We start from the raw sequence: 11,939 nt of genomic DNA, 5'->3' as shown, positions 1-11,939 counted from the left end.
AGTCTTGGCTAGACACTCTCGTGTGGGGATGTTTTTACTGCGTGTTGAGGACTGAAAGGCTAGAGAATGAAGGGAATGTTGTAGGTATCTGTTTGTTTGTTTATTTATTTTTTAAATGTATTTTATTGATTATACTATTTCATTTGGCCCATTTTACCCCTTTCTTCCCTTCATACCCTCATCCCCACCCTTAGTTAATTTGCATGAGTCATACATATAAGTTCTTTGGCTTCTCTATTTCCTATACTATTATTAACCTCCCCCTATTTTGTACCTACCATCTATGCTTCTCATTCCCTGCATCTTCCCCCCATTCTCCCCTCTCCCCCTCCCCACTGATAACCCTCCCTGTGATCTCCATTTCCATGATTCTGTTCCTGTTCTAGTTGTTCCCTTAGTTTTTATTTTTTTTATTTTTTTTATTTTTTAGGTTTGGTTGCTGATAGTTTGAGTTTGTTGTCATTTTACTGTGCATAGTGTTTTAAATCTTTTTCTTAGATAAGTCCCTCCAACATTTCATATAATAAGGGCTTGGTGATGATGAATTTTTTAAACTTGACCTTACCTGGAAAGGATTTTATCTGTTCTTCCATTCTAAATGATAGCTTTGCTGGATAGAGTAATCTTGGATGTAGGTCCTTGCCTTTCATGACTCTGAATACTTCTTTCTACCCTCTTCCTACCTGCCAGTTTTCTTTTGAGAAATCAGCTGATAATCTAATGGGAACTCCTTTGTAGGTACCTGTCCCCTTTTCTCTTGCTGCTTTTAAGATTCTCTCCATTCGTTTAATCTTAGGTAATTTAATTATGAAGTGCCTTGGTGTGTTCCTTCTTGGGTCCAACTTCTTTGGGACTCTCTGAGCTTTCTGGAATTCCTGGAAGTCTATTTCCTTTGCCAGATTAAGGAAGTTCTCCTTCATTATGTTTTCAAATAAGTTTTCAATTTTTTGCTTTTCCTCGTCTCCTTCTGGCACCCGTAAGATTTGGATGTTGGAATGTTTAAAGTTGTCCTATAGGTTTCTAACCCTCTCCTCATTTTTTTGAATTCTTGTTTCTTCATTCTATTGTGGTTGAATGTTTATTTTTTCCTTCTGGTCCAAATCATTTATCTGAGTCCTGATTTCCTTCCCATTGCTCTTGGTTTTCTGCACATTTTTCTTTATTTCGCTTTTTATAGCCTTCACTTTTTCCTCTATTTTGTGACCATATTCGACCATTTCTGTGAGCATCCTGATTACCAGTGTTTTGGACTCTGTATCTGCTAAGTTGGCAATCTCTTCATCACTTAGTTGTATTTTTTCTGAGCTTTGATCTGTTGTTTCATTTTTTTTTTCACTCAGACCGAAAGTCTCAACACTCACTAGTGAACTGCTGTTTATGAAAAATGTGTCCTTTCATTTGGGCCATATATTTTTTGTCTCAGTGTGCCTGTTAGGTAGTAAAGGGTGGACCCGTAGGTAATTGCCAGGGCAGGGCAACTATGTAGCTGAATTATGTGTGGGGGAGGGGTCTGAGAGGGAACAATGCTGCTTGCTGGGCTCTTGGCCAGGTTTTCGTCACTGCCTCCGCTACCCACAAGCCAATTGGATTCTTCTGGTGCTGATTCCCAGGTGGGTGGGTTTCTGTACATTCTAGGGCCCTTTGGGCCTCTCCATAGAACTCTCCTGTGAGGCTGGGAATTTCTCCTACCACTACAATCCCCACAGGTGTTTTCAATCAGAGGTTTGAGGCTTTATTTCCCTGTACTGGAGCCCTGGGTTGTGCAGTCTGTTTTGTTCCCCAGTTGTTCCTCCCATTTTATCTGCTCGCAAATGTGGGACTGCCAGGTCCACCAGCTGCCATCTGCACCCCTCTTCCTGACAAGTCCTTCAGCTCCTTCCTTGCTACAAGTCCTCTCTAACCCAGCTGCCCATCTCTGCTCCTCCTACAGGTCTGGATGAATATTTCTTCTCTAACTTCTTGGTTGTTGGACTTCCATACATTTTGTTTTTCTGGCAGTTCTAGTTGTTGTTTGTTTTTAAATTCGTTGTTGTCCTTTTGCTTGTGTGAAGAGGCACATTGTATTTACCTATGTCTTCATCTTGGCTGGTGGGTTCCCATTTGGATGTGTTTATTTTTATATTTAATATCTAATAAGTTTCATATTCTTTCAAATTCCAGGTTTGTTTTATTTCTTGTTTACATTCTTTAAATCACATTTTGAAAGTAGATGACTTTTCTTTTTCCTTTTATTAAATTCTAAGGGAGGTTTATGTGAAGAATACTGTCTGGGGCAGGCCAGACAGGTGGGGAAAAAGTGACCCCTAACTGATGGAGTATCCTAGGTGTGGGACACATGCCCCATGGGGCCCTGGAAGGTTCACACCCACCTTGCCCCCAGTGGCTGGGTGGCAGGACAGATATATAATTCCAGATGTGCTTATGTTCCTGCTTGCAAATATGAGTTCTTTCCATTATTACCTTTTCAAAAGTCTTGTGAAATAATCTCTGGTGACAAGGACTTCCCGGGGTCTTCCATTTTCATCTCTAGTGTGTTCGGCTGTTCAGGTCACACCACATGTAAACTCATCTGCCAAGCCCTGTGCCTCTGAGCTCAGTCTGAGCACTGATGCTGGTGAATGGACAGAGCAGAGCAGGGACTGTCATCATTTTACAGACGGTGAAAGGGGCTCACACCGCCAACGGCTTTGGCCAGTCACCTGGGAACTTGTGCCCGTCCTTCCTCTCTTGGGTCTAGGTTTGGTGGCTGTTGCTCTTCAACAACATTTTTTTTTTAATCAACAAAAAGCAGCATACCAGCAAATTCTGATCCTTCAAAGTTTTTGACACTAGTCAAGGTTCCTTAGAAATTGAGTATGGGGAGTAGAAATCAAAAGGAAATTTCCCGAGAGAATGAAAGAGCCCATGGGACCTTGAGATCTCTGTGATGGGACCTGACAGACAGCCTCCTCAGGGCACTGTCCCTGGGCTGGAAGGGTTTGTGCCTTCACTGGCAGATACGGACCATTTCTCTCTTCTGTTCCACTGAAGATTCAGATGGTGCCATGGGCAGATTGACATTTTCTTCTCTACACACGTGGAATCATCCTCCATTTACTTAGGTCTTTAATTTCTCTCAGCCATACTTTCATAGTTTTCAGTGCAAAAGGCCTCAAACACATTCTGTTAAATTTATTACTGTATTATGCTTCTCATGTTATTTTACACGTGTTCTTTATTAACTTATATTCTAACTGTGGCCAGCATATTGAAACAGTTGATGTTTATATATTGTCTCTTGTACCTAACAAGAATGTTGAAGGCTCTAAGGTTTTGCTCTACTTGCAAACTAACAGGTCTCGTGGATGCTGGTAGAAGGCAAGAGAATTCTAGGTCAGAGACCAGGGACAGCTTATTCCTCATGGTGTTAGCAGTAACTAGGGTATGGCTGTTGCTTCAGCTCCCCAGGCCCTGGTCCTTACTGGGCAACATGAAGAGGACCAAGCGGTGCCTGCATGTGCAGTGGGGTGTGGTCCAGGCTGGGAACCCAAACTTGAGGGACCTGATTCTATTATACTAAACAGTGAGCCTGCCTGAACTTTGGCCCTGAAAGAGGCACTATGTGTGTTATTCTGAATACTCAGCAAACCTATCTTTTGCTCTGGGGTTAGGGGGGAAACATTATCACTATCATCCGTAGCTGTTTGCTACATTTTACATCTACATATACACATACACACACATATACATATAAACATACATCTACACAAACATATACATCTTCAAAACATAGCCTAGAACAAAGGCAGTTAGTGCCCCTCCTTGCAAGATGGTCAGAAATCTTAGAGATTTAAAAAGAATCATTTCCTGACATTATCTTACAAAATTGTTAACTTCACTTATTAGCCTAGTTTGGGAGGAAATTTTTAAGTACACAATTATGTTGTCAGTGAATAAAGATGATTTTCCTTATTCCTTTTCAATGTTTCTGTCTTATTTATTTTCCTTTTCTGATTGCATTGCCTAGAACTTCCAGCATAATGTTCAATAAAAGTGATGAGACAGGACATTCTTGTCTTGCTGTTAATCTTAAACAGGCTTGAGTGCAGTTTGTCACTCTTAAGTGTATAACTGTTAGTAACGAATACAGAGTTTCCTTTTCTTCCTAGTTTTCTGAGAGTTTTACCGTAATGGGCATTTAATTTTGTCAGATGTTTTTATCTGTACCTCTAGAGAAGATATAATTTTCCATTTTAATTATTAATATGGTAAATTACATTAGTTTTCACTACAAGTTAAATCAACTTTATATTCTTGCAGTAAACCTCATTTAGTAATGATGCATCATCATCCTACACATTGTTGAATTTTATTTGCTATTTTATTAAGAATTTTGCATATACTTTTATGAGGAATATTATTCTATAATTTTCTTTTTTTGTTATGTATTGTTGATTTTGGAATCAGGATAATGCTGGCTTTACAAATGTTTTGAGCAGTATTCCTTCCTCGATTTTCTGAAAGTTTATATTAATTTTTTTATGTTTCTAAATGTTTGGCAAAATTCACCTATTAAGCCAAAAAGGAAATCCAAGCAAACAAAGAAGATAGAGAGTACCAAGTGTTGACGAGGGTGCGGAGAAGCGGAAACCTCCATAATGGCTAGAAGCAGTGTAAATGGTGCATCCGCTCTGGAAAATGGCTTGGCAGTTTCTCAGCATGTTAAACATAGAATTGCCATATGACTCGAGATCTCCACTCCTAGAGACAGGCCCCAAAGAAGTGAAAACATGTCAACACAAAAACTTGTGCATGAAGGTCCATGACAACATTAGTTATGATAACCTCAAACTGGAAACAATCCAGACATCTACAACTGATAATGGGTAAACTCAATATTGTTCATGTACACTATTGAGTGGAATTTGGCAGTAAGTAGGAATTAAGTTCTGATAGTTGCTACAACATGGATGAATCTTGAAAATACTATGTGAAGTGAAAGAAGCCATTCACAAAAGACCACGAATCATATGATTCCACTTGCATTGTGTGTCCAGAATAGCCAAATATACAGAGACAGAAAGTAGGTGAGTGTTTGGTGGGAGCCAGTGGGGGTGACTGATGGGCCATGACTGCTAACAGGCAGAGGATTTCTTTTTAGGCTGAAGAAAATGTTCTAAAATTAGATTATGACTATGGTTGCACAACTCTGAATATACTAAAAATCCATGTAATCGTACACCTTCAATAGCTGAATTATATGATATGCAATAAAGCTGTTGCAATATGCTATTAAAAAAAGAACAACAGCCTATAGTTTTTATAGGATGATCAGAAAGCAGAATGTAAAGAAGTCCTACATAAACCAAGTTCTGAAAAGTGCTCAGGAAGCAGGTGATGAAGAGTGAAGGGAAGAAGCTCACAAACTGACCACAGCGTAGACAAAGCTGAAAGTGGAAAAGATCGTTTGTATTAAAGGCTGCATTTGACCAGACACCACGAGGGCCCCCATCATCCCTGCCTTGACGCGTATACCTGTACCATCTCCCTCCAGTTGAATGAGGGGGAGGCTTGTGACTTACTTCCAGCCCAGAAGTTAATTTGAGTTAGTCCACTTCAGATTATCTCAGGGGGTCTGATGGGGTGAGAGGCAAACTCGTAACGCCAGGTCAGGGCCCTCTCTACGTAGATTCTCTCTCCATTGCTCTCTCCTTCAAGTTTTCCTGGCCGCTCAGTGCTCACGGCAACGTTTCCTTACAAACTTGGACTCGCATATTTTATAGTCACATTTCCAAAGGTGTGTGAGACCGTCATTTTACTTCCACAATCCTTAATTTATGGAGGAAGATTGAGTCCACTGAGGCAACCCAAGCATTTTTGCCCATTTCATTTTTTTTAGCCTGTTGTCTAGATTGTTATAAATTTTCATCCTGTATGCCAATCTTCCTAAAACTCTTCATTGTTAGTTAATTAATCAATTACTTAAGATATTACATGTTCTAAGCTCTGCAGTGAACAAGAAGGAGATGTGCTGTCCACCACTGATGACGTTTTTTTCACGCTCTGGTGCAGGAGACATGACAAATAAACAACAAAAAAATGTGCGTGTCGCTGTGCGCGAAAGAAATATGTTAGGTAATGCTCTGAAGAAAACCAAAGCAAAGTATGAGAGTGTGGCGTGATAGTCTGGGAAGTACTATTTTTTTGATCTATGCCTCTTTGAAAAGCATGCTAAGCAGACACACCATGAAGTGAGGGACCCAGACAAGCAAAGGAGGGCAGTTACAATGCACTAGCAGCAAGTGCAAAGGCCCAAAGCCAAGAAAATCTTTGTGTGTTTGACAAAGAGCAAGGAGGTCAGCGTGGCTGGAGCAGAGCAAGTCGGAGAAGATTCGAAATGACTATATCATCAAAGTCCCCACCCCCCTCTAGTCTGCTCCTGCTTCTCCCCTCACACTGCAATCAACAAAACTTAGACTCCTTGATTGTGTAAGGAAAGCCCCGCGCTGCTGATTTTCTTGGACTTCTTCCACCTTTATCCTTCTTAGCACAAGATGGTATGTATTTTTCATATCACCCCAACTCGTCTATACCTAAGACCCCAAGTTACTTTTCATGGCTCTGCTTCTAGAGTGTTCTCTCTCCGCTATGCAATCTCTGCTTAGTGGAATTCGCAGGATCTTCAAGGTCTAGTTCAGATGTCTTCCAAGAATTCTGATCACCCGAGATGGGAATTCTTGCTTGTCAGTGCCATGTGTAAAGCTGTGTCTTTTTCACATTGGACTGTGTATGTGTGTGGTGTGTGTGTGTGTGAGAGAGACTTGTATTTTTTATAATGCATTGCAAGCTCATGGAGATGTGCTCATCATGCTTTGTATCTGGCATAAAGGTTTACAGAAAATAAATATGATTTAAAGGTTATTTGATTAAATAATCATATTATAGCTTTGAAAGAAAAATGTTTGCAAAATTGCATTTTTTTATTTCTAGCAGATAAAATGAGGAAACAATATGAACATACATATAGTTCTAGATTGTTAACTAGTTGCTAATAAATACTTATTACATAAATGAATGTCATAGAAATTTTAGGAAGAATGATCTAGATTTTCTTCAAGTATGGTAAATTCTGACTTACTTAAATAAGCAATACTTTTGATTCACTTTTGCTTTGGAAGACTAGACCATACAAACTAATCCATCACTTATGAATCTCCTATTATAAATAATGAAACTATAGAAACTGTAGATGTCTTATAATAATACATGTTTCTTTTCAAAGTTGCAACACTCTCAAAAGGCTTTATCAGTGTCAACAGGGAAATTGAACAGCTCACTACCGACACACTTAGGAAATTGAAATCGATTTTACCTCAAGGTTTTTACAAACTTATCTTTCAAGACCAGCTACAATTTTGATGATTCAAAGTAACCCAAGCAACTTTTTCCCCACTTCATCTCTTTTTCTGTTTTTCTTGTTTTTATTCCTTTATACCTTTCTTCCAAATTGTGTTTTTTGTTGTGTTGTTAAAAGTAGGTACACACATTTTAAAAACTAAAGACTATAGAATAGAAACCTAACATATCATTCACATAAAAATATCATTAGCATTTTGGTATAATATTCTTTGATTTGCACCTCTGTGCTTCATTAATATTATTATTTCTAAGAACTATATTTCTGGTTACAGAAGAAATTCATGATCTTCCATTCAGGTGTTTCCATGAAATAATTTTACAAGCAATATTGAGCACTTAGGGAGCACTTCAATATTTAGGGGAGTCATAAATACCCCGACAGAAAACATATAGCCAATTGTGACAAAGAACATATATTGAGGTTGGGTGAGTTCCTAGAGGGAAATTAAATGTTTATAACAAAGTTTTTTTTTTTTTTTACCCTAGCTCATTGGTTCTCAATCTGACTGCTGTTACACTCATTTCTGAAACATTTAAAAAATAAAATAATAGTACCCAGGCTGTGCCCTAAACCAGTATCTGAATCTTTGGGTGAAACCAGGTCTTCTGTTGGGTTTAAAGGCTCTGAGGTGAATTTGAAGAGTGGGGGTCAAGAATCACTGAGTCTAATTCCAAAGTAATTTCCCCAGAATTCATATTATCAAGCTTTGGTAAACAAGAACCTCTTTTACTTTGAGGGGAGTGGAAATTCATCTTAAAATAAGGGGACTGAGTAAGCATAGAGTCTGTGATAGTTTACAGGATCTTTTTTTATGGATGCCTCCCATTACCAGACCTCTGAGAATTAAATTTAATGCTGTTGGCTTGCTACTTCTCTTTTTACCTGACAACTTGCTACATGATTGCCTCGAAGGTTCAGAACTTCTGGAAACACAGAGGTTTGTCGAATGTTTATTCTAAGTGGGATGTTTAGATAATGCAGCATTTTGAATTAACTGAATTAAAGTTATATTATGGGCTTCCTTTGGGAGAGACCACAATGCAAAAAGGAGAGGAAAATAGAAAAGATGAGGGGCGTTTACTGCCACTTGGAGTAGCTGAATGGAATTTTAATATGAATGATGCCTCTAATTTGTAGGGATAGATAGGGATGATATTTTATTTTTCACTTCACCAGAGACAGCAAAAGAAATGGAAATACTTGCACAGACTTCAAAGCCTAAAAACCTAAAAGCATCCAGAAAAAGGTGGCTTTCATTCAAATGAACTCTAGAGAGAGCAATATTTCCATGAGACATTGACAAATTACAGGGAAAAATGTCTCCAAGGCACGCTGATGTTTTTTAGTCTTTCTTATATATTTTTTTAAATCACACATAAAATAATTGTAGGATAATGGCTAAAAGGCAACTTTGAACAAAATGGAAAACTTTTGTCTTTGACTAATATTCCCTCAATTCTTTAACACCAAGAGTATTTGCATTTTGAATAAAATTTTAAACCAGTGTCATAAAAACAGTAAGAACATGGTCAGTGTTTTTAATAGTATATAAAACAAGCTAAGATACAGAAAATACATCAATATAATTGGTCTTTTTCATCTAATTATTACCCTGTGGCTGTGTTTTATTAAAGCCAGTGTAAGAGTATTATGGAATACTTCTCACACAAAAATAGTTCAGTCGTATTCTTTTTTTAATTTCAAAATGTTATGAAATATTGAAAACATCTGATGCCATTCAATGCTGATGATAAGCACACTTTGCATATTTTATTTTGAATTATTTGTTTTTATATTAATAAAGAACCCACATTACTGTTATAGCATACTTTATTGTTATAAACATTTCTTAAGACTTCAACTATTTTAATATTAGGCAGACCTATAGTTTCATGTAGTAATTACATGAAGAAAGGACAATAACTTAAGACAACTGTAGAGTTTTTCATTGTCTAGAAATTTGACAGTGTGTAGATAAAATGTTCAGATGATTATCTCAATATTTTTAAAAGTTGAGGTCACCTTTAGATATAAAGTTACATTTCTCCTTTTCCACAAACTAAACAATCTTTTACTCAAAAGAGCTTGCTTTAGATATCAGATATAAAGTATTTGCATAAGTTCTTACCATTCAGACAGTTAAAAGCTCCTCAAGTACTGGGCTCAAAAAATGACTTAGAACACCAACAAAAGTGGAAGAGGTAAATGAAAAGCTTCAAATCAGGAGAAGTTTCCAACTCATCACCAGGGTCAGCCGCAGTTAGGATTATTTTTTTCCTGGGAATGGTCTAGGACAAACAGGTAAGCAATGGTGGACAGGATTTAAAATAGGTCTCTTTTAATCCAGAGAGCACATTGTATATCGGTTCCAGAATTTAGTTATGATCATGTGATTTTTTTTGTCATGACTTCTTTTTTGTTCCAGTTGTCCACTAGCCTGAGCTCAGAATTGGTACTGTTTGGAGCAGTTTTAATGTCAGACCAGTGAAAGTTTTGTGTTAGAGTTAGATACTGTTTTTATTTTGCATTACGTGGGACCACAGAAAGAGGGAAGCTACGAAAAAACAGATCAGGCAAACCTAACAGCATTCGGTGGTGAGAACGTGGGGAGAGGAAGTCCAAGTTCTAGCTTCCAGTTTGCCCCTGCTCCTTGTGCAGCCCTGGAACGTCATTCAGCCTTCCTGCGCTACTGTCCCCTCCCCCACCAGAGGGAGACAGCACAGTGCACCCCTCATACACAGAGCACAGATTTCTCGAGGGCACTGAGCCTGTCGTCTTTAAATATTTTTTCCACGGCGTTGTTTACGGTACTAGCCACTGGTAGTTATCTGAGAACAATTGGTTTAATGTTTAATGAGACAATTAGAGGTACTAGGTGTATACATAATTAAAATTTATAGGAAATAATTATACCACGGTATGATCAAGAGAGACATTAGGTGGATCATGGAGACAGCTTTCAATTAAGTTTGGACGCCTGGATCAACTTTGAGAACGCAGGGGATAGATGTAGCGGAAACATCTCTGCACTGGGGTCAGGATGCCTGGGGTCCCACAGGGTCACAGAGTCATGGAGTTGCAGAGATGGAAATTCAGAGTACCCTTCTCCTTGTCATTTCACGGTGAGGAAAGCAGCTGCGGGCAAGGTTCACTTACCTGTAGTTCTAGAGTCACTAGTACCAGGTCTCCCTGCGGCTGCTCTGAGCTCTCCTTCCACTGCTTGGCTGAGTCCCTGACTACACTAACTGACGTCTTCTCTATGAATTTAAATAAGGTGATCACTGGAGTTTCTTAGTGTTAATGATTTTCAGGTGATTTAAAGGGGAAACATCTCTTTCTTTGTTGGTTTTTATTTTTTATTTCTATCTCTAGTAATTAAAACAAGGCTAACTTGAACACATGAGTAAATAAAAGAACAGTCATGCTTGTCACTTCGCTGACACCTTCAGTTACTCTGAGCAAAACAACTGAACAGAAAAACAACGACTACATTGAACTCTACAACACACTGAAAATGAAAAATAAGATGGTGTGATTTTGAATTTTTTGCCCAAGCATTTGTGTGGTCTTTTCCCAGTCCAGCTTGCACAAGGCTTAATCCTGCTCCACGACAAATTCCAACGTTGCTAGTGTGTGTGGAGCATAGAATTCTGGAGTCACTCCATGTGACTCGAACAAACTATTGTGCAAACTTTCGTGTAAGGGAGGCCACAGTGACAGGAAGGCCCTTCTTGCCAAATGGGTTGTGTGAGGGGGAAAATATGATGTTGAAAAGGAGAAGAAGCAATCTCAGAGAACTGCCTGAATTCCTTGGGAAAACTCCACAATCGTTTTACTCTGTGATAATGATTAAGGGTGCAGTACATTTATTGTGCCTCAGAAAACTGGGTGTTAAAACAAATGGAAAATTTATTAAAATTTGAAAGTATTACATATTTCTCCTGTCTTTCTCTCTTTTTAATAAAAATTTCCTTCTAAGAGATTTATTGGTTTCCAAGGTTCAAGTCCAACCTGTTCTTTGGTTGAGGCCCAGCTCTCTGAGGAATCTGGTTTGTTTGCTGCTTACATTGAGTGAAGGGTAAGAGGCTCGCTCTTTATTTCCTGGTTCCTCATTCATTCATACAGTTGGCAAAACAATAAATGGAAAGGTGAGTCCAAATGCCCAGGTCTTACTTACTCACTGTTAAATCTTACTTAAAGACATTAAATAAGAACTTCACTGGGTTGGTTTCCTCACCTATTCTAATTCTCCACAAGGGGGTCCAAAAATCCCTTTGGGTCCTTTAGGAAGCCAGGGAACTCTGGAAACTGTATTATCTTTTAAATAAAGCTTCATTGAAATCAGTTATGTCTTCTTCAATTAGGGAACATGATCTGAATATACTTCCTTTGCCTTTTAAGGCAATAACAGCAGCTTAATTTGGCCCTGCACATGGTCCTGGGCTGAGCACATATTCTGATCTAAAGTCATGATGTTCCTTAAATTATTTTATTGACAAACATAATTTGGTAGATATACTCTTGAAAGGCAAAAAGCACT

At 38.4% G+C, this 11,939-nt stretch overlaps 1 non-coding gene across 1 annotated transcript; it reads right to left on the bottom strand.

Moving 5' to 3' along the window:
• Positions 1–1,332: 1,332 nt before the first annotated feature.
• LOC119044269 (small nucleolar RNA SNORD56) lies at positions 1,333–1,402 on the bottom strand. The gene has a single exon (XR_005081574.1). It is a non-coding gene; the product is annotated as a small nucleolar RNA SNORD56 (small nucleolar RNA).
• Positions 1,403–11,939: the final 10,537 nt, after the last annotated feature.

Source organism: Artibeus jamaicensis, unplaced genomic scaffold, assembly GCF_021234435.1.
Source record: "Artibeus jamaicensis isolate MK-2021 breed Jamaican fruit bat unplaced genomic scaffold, CSHL_Jam_final scaffold_369, whole genome shotgun sequence".
NCBI lineage: Eukaryota > Metazoa > Chordata > Mammalia > Chiroptera > Phyllostomidae > Artibeus > Artibeus jamaicensis.
Note: the sequence above shows the minus strand (reverse complement) of the source record. Positions and strands in the feature narration are given on the sequence as shown.